This window comes from Mandrillus leucophaeus, unplaced genomic scaffold (genome assembly GCF_000951045.1).
Source record: "Mandrillus leucophaeus isolate KB7577 unplaced genomic scaffold, Mleu.le_1.0 Scaffold27, whole genome shotgun sequence".
Lineage (NCBI taxonomy): Eukaryota > Metazoa > Chordata > Mammalia > Primates > Cercopithecidae > Mandrillus > Mandrillus leucophaeus.
In genome coordinates, this window is record NW_012102809.1 from 7,267,895 (window position 1) to 7,274,311 (window position 6,417).

General features: G+C 43.8%; 1 pseudogene across 1 annotated transcript in view; it reads right to left on the reverse strand.

Moving 5' to 3' along the window:
• Positions 1-1,284: 1,284 nt before the first annotated feature.
• The window catches only part of LOC105542910, a 25,259-nt pseudogene continuing 20,126 nt past the window's right edge, over positions 1,285-6,417 (reverse strand). The window contains exons 2-3 of the transcript XR_001006551.1: positions 3,014-3,121; positions 1,285-2,084 (exon numbers count right to left, since the gene is read on the reverse strand). The product of XR_001006551.1 is annotated as a 60S ribosomal protein L3 pseudogene (transcript). The remainder of the gene's footprint in view (positions 2,085-3,013; positions 3,122-6,417) is intronic.

Below are 6,417 nucleotides of genomic sequence, written 5' to 3' on the forward strand. Positions count from 1 at the left end.
TCTGGAGGTTTCTGATGATTTAGATCAGGAATGAGTGCCCTCTCTGCCCAGGGTGAAGCAGTCCTCCCAGGATGTCTGAAAGATCCTTCCACCTTTTCCATGTATTAATTTCCCCTTTTCAAGCATTCTATGCATCCTTCTTTCTTATTTCCTTGTTTTGGAGAAGCCAATCCTCCAATAGCTTCTTGAATAATGTGAGAGGTAAATGTTTTGAACCTTACATATCTAGGAAATGTCTATTATTCTCCCATACACTCAAGTAACAGTTTGAGCACAGAGTTCTAAGATGGAATTAGTTTTCCCTTAGGTATTTCAAAGCATTGCTTGATTATCCCCTACCTTCCAACAATATCATTGAAAAGCTTTTCTAAATACTGTTTCTTTTATGTGACCTCTTTTCATTTTCTCTCTCTTATACTTTCTGGTGGGTCATGTTTTATTTTCATTTACTAAAACTTGGGGAAAATCTTATAGATGTGTGGGTTCACCCTGTCACCTTTACCCTGAAGTTCCAATCATGTATTTCTACTCCCCCATGACTGAGCAAGTTAGAAGCTGCCCATGTAATCGCATTACAAAGGCTATTGGGATAACAGCAGAAGAACTGGAGTCTCTCATGTGAGGTGAGAACTACACAATAACAAAAAATGAAAAAACAAGCTAGACACCAAAACCTCACTAAACAGCAACTTGGATGAAAAGACTCTCCAGTTTGCCTTTCCTGGTCCCCAACCCCAGAAGACAGGCAACCCCTTGACCTGCTTCACAAGATTCCTCAGGATTTGCCCAACTGCCAGAAAGTCTGCTTGGCTGGTGTGGGTGGACATTCAGGCATGTTAGTGAGTTCTGTTTCTTATACATTGCACTTGCCAGTTTAGTGTTTGTTACTTCATCCTTGGAACTGAATGTGAATTCTGTAATCCTAAAAGACATATGGGAGGCCGAGGCTAGTGGATTACTTAAGGTCAGGAGCTCAAGACCAGACTGGCCAACATGGTGAATCCGTGTCTCTACTAAAAATACAAAAATTAAAAAAAAAAAAAATAGATACTCTTCTAAAAAACCACAATGCAATGATCGCAACTCAGAAATTCCCTACAGTAATTCCCTACTGTCACCTAATATCTAGTGTGTATTCCAATTTCCTCAACTGTTCCCTAAATGTCTCTCTTAGATGTTTTTTTTTTTTTCCTGTTCTTTACCACCTTATTGGTGGTTGTTGTTTTGACCGAGGATCTGAGGTAAATATTCTTCATTTGATTCTTATGTCTCTTTTTTTTTTTCCAGTGGAAAGTAACTTCTATTGAGACCCCACCAGCTACAAAATCTGTTCCTGGCATTAAGCTCCTTCTTTCTTTGCAATTTGGTCTTTCTTGAGTGGTCCTATGAATGCTTTCTTCTCCTCCATGGTCTGGAAGCGGCCATGGCCAAACTTGGAGGTGGTGTCAATGAACTTAAGGTCAATTTTCTCCAGAGCTTGCCGCTTCGTCTCCACCAGCAAGGACTTGCGGAGGGTGAGCACCCGCTTCTTGGTTCCCACCACACAGCTTTTCAGCATGACAAAGTCATTGGTCACTTCACCATAGTGGACAAAGCCTCCCAGAGGGTTGATGCTCTTGTCAGACAGGTCATAGTCAGTGGAGGCATTGTTCTTGATCAGCTTGTCGTCCTTGATAAGGTAGCCCTGGCCAATCTTATAGATGTTCTTGCTGATCTCAGTGCAGTGATGGTAGCCTTTCTGCCCAGCGCGTGCCACGAGGGGTTTCCACGTAGCCCACAATGCCCACAACCACCATGGGTGGCGTCTCCACAATGGTCACAGCCTCCACCACCTCCTTCTTGTTCACCTTGGATCCTGGCTTGTCGACTTCCCGCTCGATGTGAGTCATCCCAGCCTTGTATCCCAGGAGGGCTGTGAGGTGGACCGACTTGGACAGGACATCCTTAAGGAAGCTCTTCACCTTCCCACGATGCCTGCTGCTGCGCCTCCAAGGCAGGAAGCCGAGGAGCCTATGTCTGGGAGTAGAGAACTTTCTGTGAGATAAAATCCCGCCAGTAGAGGGATACTTTTGTCTCTTTAGACTCTTTTAATCTTTTCCTCTTGAACGGTCCCCCCAACCACTCCCCTGACACACACACTTTTTAATCATGATGTTGATTTACTTCCTGAGTCCAGGACAGTCTTCTTGTAAAATTTCCCCTATTCTTGATGTGTCGGGTTGCTTCCTCATCCTACTGGGTAGCTTGTCCTTAGCCTGCCCCCGTATCTCCAGTAACTTGAAGGATGGGTCTAGAGGCTTGATGAGATTCAGAATGAATGTTTGGCCAAGAGCACACCCTGAGTGAGACTGTGTGCTTTATGCTGCAGCCCATCAGGAGACCCACAGAGTTGGGTAGTGTCACAATGGGTGCTATCAAGTTTGACCATTTCAGCCAAGTGTTGACCACCAGATCTCTCCATCACGAAGGTGCTTTTATCCCATGCAATTAGCAAACAACTCTGGAGAGACTGGCACATGTGGGTCCCCTGTGCCTCAACCGTCCACCCAATGGCTTGGCCCCATTGATCATCCTTTAGGATAGCAATCGTTCCATGAACAGCCCATCAATTGTAAAATGCCTAATGGATGACTGGGAAGAAGAGAAAGGAGGGTTGAGGGAAGACACAGAGAACAAGGAATAGAGAGCTGGAAACAGGGAAGACAATTCTGAAAGCTTTGCTGAGGTCTTTCCCTATTTATATTGAACTTTTCCAGAGTCATGAGCCCTTTAAGGAAATGCTGGCCTGAAGCAATGACCAAAGAGGGTCTTCTGCACAGGCCTGCTGCATTAGCAAAAAAAGAAATGCATTTCAGTGAGTCCAGGTATCTAAATTTTGTTCTGAACTTAATCTCTGACCTTAGCCAAGAAAGAGCTAACAAATCAGGACGATGTGTACAGCCGCACCCCAGATAGGGTATTTGGACAGCAGATTTACATGCGACAAGAAAGACGCTGTGCCCGCTCAGGGCACCTGGACCTCTTTGTACAAGGCTCGTTTATTCAGCACACCCAACAATAGGCATTCATCCAGAACTCTAAGTTCCAAATCATTGCTTCTTTCAAAGCAGTACTCGCTCCACTGTTCAGAAACAAGTTTCTTTGAAAGACACAAGTGGTCACTTTGCTGACCAGTTCAACCTATGTGTTGTCTTAGGTAAACTGTTTTCTTTCAGATTTTAGGACATTATGTGTGTCTCTATGAAGAATCTGGTGGATGCCTGCATCAAAAAGTATTTCCCATAGACTCATATACTATTTATTTATTTATTCATTTATTATACTTTAAGTTCTGGGATACATGTGCAGAATGTGAAGATTTGTTATTGACTCATATATTTAAACCACTTTATCTCGAAACACATGTCTTTTAAAAGACATCCCAACATTGAAAACTTTGTTCTCTATTGCCCAGGCTGGAGTGCAGTGGCTCAGTCTTGGCTCACTGCGACCTCGGCCTCCCGGGTTCAAGCGATTCTCCTGCCTCAGAATCCAGAGTAGCTGGGACTACAGGTACGCACCACCATGCCCGGCTAATTTGTGTATTTTTAGTAGAGACAAGGTCTCGCCATATTGGCCAGGCTGGTCTTGAACTCCTGAGCTCAGATGATCCACCTGCCTCGGCCTCCCCAAAATGTTGGGATTACAGGCGTGAGCCATCGTGCTCAGCCTGATTCTGTGGCATTGTGATTAGACTTATGACCATCAAGAGCCCTAGCCTCCAAAACAGAAATTAAAGTTTACTCCGAAACACATAAGGGGCAAGCAGAAACTCTCTGGCAAAGAGTTGACAATTAAGCAGGGGCAGTAAGTCTAGAAATTCTATAACACACAGCACAGCATGAGGCTGGCAGCAGGAACCTGGCAGGAGGCTGGGGGAGGGCAGGGCAGAACACTTCTCTGACTTGAAGAAGCAGAGGAGGTGTCTCCTGAGGGACTCCCCCAGGAATGGAAAATTATTCCCCACGGTGGGAACTGACTCCTGGGAAGTCTGCCAGTGCTGAGTCACCAGGTCATTATGAAAGCCTGAAGCAGGCTACTCTCCACAAGCTACAGTTTCACGACTCCCTAGAAAGGACTAGAATTATTTCAGGGTTTTTTTTTTCAAACCTTGTATTTTTAAAATATGTGTTTCAAAACGATGAAAATTTAAATTCACTTTAGTTTTATTGTAACGGATGCATTATTTCTAAGAAGAGGGAGAAAAGAAAATCCTATTATCAAGCACACAGTTGCAAAGGGTGCTCCAGCTCCTGACAGGCTGGGAATTTGGAATCACTGCCCCAGAGAAGCAAATGCTAGATAAGTGCTGAATTGGCAAATTCTTCAGATGCTTTTTTTTTTTTTTTTTTTTTTAAATAAAGAACTGTAGTGCCTCTTTTCAACAGTTTTACCCTATGCCTGCCTCCCAGCCTTCTGGACTCCCCCACCCCATCTTTTGTGCCTTGCCTTGTGCTACTTCATCACCAACAAATTTCTCCTCAGCCTTCCAATTCCCTCCTGCAGAAGTGGACACAAATTTGTGGGAGATTAACTTTACAGGGACGGAAAAGCCCAACTAAGCAAAACATTCTAAGCATTCAAAAGGACCTGGCCAGAAGCTCTTCATGTAAGAAATTTATTGCCAATTACACAATCTCACTATCGGTATCAGCAGTGGAGCACTTGAAGGGCAGGAAACCAATTCTGACTTTAAAAATAAAATCGGCCAGGCGCGGTGGCTCAAGCCTGTAATCCCAGCACTTTGGGAGGCCAAGACGGGCAGATCACGAGGTCAGGAGATCAAGACCATCCTGGCTAACACGGTGAAACCCCGTCTCTACTAAAAAATACAAAAAACTAGCCGGGCGAGGTGGCGGGCGCCTGTAGTCCCAGCTACTCAGGAGGCTGAGGCAGGAAAATGGCGTAAACCTGGGAGGTGGAGCTTGCAGTGAGCCGAGATCCGGCCACTGCACTCCAGCCTGGGCAACAAAGCAAGACTCTGTCTCAAAAAAAATAAATAAATAAAATTCAGAGGGGAAAAAATCAGCCTGACGCTTCTGATGCACATTAAAATTGTGTGGTTTTTTTTTTCCTAACAGACATAATAATATTATTTCTAATAATGAAGGAGAATGGCATTATTCTTTCTTTTAGAGTGTTCAGATTTGGAACACCATTCTTTCTGTTAGGGTTTTGAAAAATTCTGTTTGAGAGTTCTATTCCCGTCCTTTCAACCATATTCTCTTTTGCTCTTCTCTTTTATCATTAAACAAACAAACAAAACACCAAACCTGTGTCATCTCTTGCAATATCTGACATGTGACTATTAAACAAGGGGACATAGAGTTCCTGTCCTGGCTGCTGAAACAGAGCTGCTTAAATGAAACAGCCCCTTTCATTCCACTGAACCTTAAGGTCCACGATCCTAAGCCCAAACTGACGAATGGATTTCCTTCCAGCTCACCTTGAAACACCTTTGCCATAGAGAAGAACCTTTCTTCTTTGCTTCTGAACCCACAAGCGGGGCTACCTGAGGAGCAGTCACATTAGTACCTTGGACCACCAAACACAGGAGCATCCAAATTAAAGGACTGTCCATTGAAGACATAGTAAAAATAAGTAGAAAAGACCAGCCCGAGGGGGGTCAGAATGGGAGCCACCACAAAGGCAGTAATGTTGGCCATCATTTCATAGTTTTCAGTTAGTTCTGTCCCCAGCACCATCCTTGTCATTAGAAGAGACATGGGCATGTACAAAACTGTGCAGGTCAACCTAGCAAGATACTCAGACAAGGGAAAGAGGACAAAAGGGCCCACTTGCAACCACTATAAGAATCATAAATGTTATCGTAAAGGATGAAATACTCAAACTATATTACAGGATAGAAATTGCAAGTCATTTAAAGATCTAAAGAAATTTAAAAACTCATGTACTATGTGGTAGCTTTCTAAACTTGAGCTTTAAATAATTACTGCTTTATTTAAATCTTTTCTTCCCTTCTCTTTCTGCCTTTAACTGCGAACGTTGAATAATTTAAAAAAAAAGAATATTTGCATCTTCTCTTGTTTGTACCTTTGATATCAAAGAATCCCACTTTTTGGCTGAGCACAGTGGCTCATGCCTATAATCCCAGCACTTTGGGAGTCTGAGGAGGGCGGATCACTTGAGGTCCGGAGTTTGAGACCAGCCTGGCCAACATGATGAAACTCTGTCTCTAACTAAAAATATGAAAATCAGCCAGGAGTGATGATGCACACCTGTAATCCCAGTTACTCGGGAGGCTGAGGCATGAGAGTCGCTTGAACTCAGGAGGTGGAGGTAGCAGTGAGCCAAGATCGCTCCAGTGCACTCCAGCCTGGGTGACAGAGTGAGACTCTGTCCAAAAAAAAAAAAAAA